This window comes from Wasmannia auropunctata, unplaced genomic scaffold, assembly GCF_000956235.1.
Source record: "Wasmannia auropunctata unplaced genomic scaffold, wasmannia.A_1.0 LD335989.1, whole genome shotgun sequence".
Taxonomy (NCBI): Eukaryota; Metazoa; Arthropoda; class Insecta; order Hymenoptera; family Formicidae; genus Wasmannia; species Wasmannia auropunctata.
Window position 1 is genome coordinate 411490 of NW_012026901.1, and position 1364 is coordinate 412853.

The window sequence follows — 1364 nt, forward strand, 5'->3', positions numbered from 1 at the left end:
CTCCCTCTCTCTCTCTCTCTCTCTCTCTCTCTCTCTCTCTCTCTCTTGACTCAAATAAAAATTCGTTTCCTCCTTATTCATCCAAGAAATAAAAGTATATATTTAAACAATAAACTATCTATTTAATTATGTCACCCTACAGTATTCTCGGCTCAAATTTCCTATCGTGTACACGCAAGCGACACGTAAAACACACAGAACTCGACGCCAATTACATGTTATATTTGTTATATGTACTTACAAAAACAACGAGCCACTCACGCTTCCGTTATTATATATATTTACAATCCGCCACTGGTTATTGCTATTATGGTACATTTATACAGGCAAAATGGCGCACGCGATGGGTGTCTCCTTATCTCATGCGTGCTGTTCCATCGCGGCGTTATTGTTTCGTGATTACGATAATGTTACACACGACTTCGCCACGTTAATAAGTGTCTCGTGTTATATGTATGGTACAGCCTTGCGTATGCCGGTGCGCTAATAATTACATCTAATTAGCGCCAGCCGGCCGTCTCGACGTATGTACAGAGTAAACACAGATTAACTTCTCTTTCATCCCCTCGTGCCTCGCACATATATATCCGCATTCCGTGTAACTTCCGGCGTATGTTACCTGTTAGTGATTTCTGCAAACATGCTGCTCTCGCATGATTCAATATTTTCGTCTCGCAGAACGACGAAAATCATTGTAATTATTCTCCGAAAACTTCCGTATAGACAATTTTTTTTTCTTCGTTAATTTTCTGCGAGTATTTGCAAATTAATAATAACCACAACTGTAAATTTTCTAAAAATTCCTTTTAATTATTACGATATTCAGTCGATTCCTTTTGCCGTCGTTTCGACGCCGAAAAGAAGATTTCCGGGTTTCAGCCTCGCAATCGTCACGCAGATCGAAGCATATCGATAATAATCGTTCGGTAATAGCGTCGATTATATCCGCTAATACCCATTTTAGTGGCTCCGCTCTTGGAAAGCATTAATTTCGATCTCGAATCTCTCTAAAGCGTTTGTCGCGCATCTCCCGAGGCGATATGATAGCGTAGATTACACATTACCGGATGTATTTCGGGATGCGATTATGTGAAAGGCAATTACGCGCCGCCGATCGTCACTCTATCGAACGATGACTATGGTAATATTTAGGAACTCACTTTGAAGATGACTCGCGATTAACCCTTTAGATTTAGCGCAAATTTTTATCTTAATATGCGCAATTTTAATAATTTCAATATCAATTTAGCTTTATTTTAATGTTATATTTTTCTTTTTGTCACATTGTTTCTTTCTTATATATATAAATTTAAATATTGAGACCTAAAAATCTTATTAAATTATGAAATTAAAAAATCGTCACT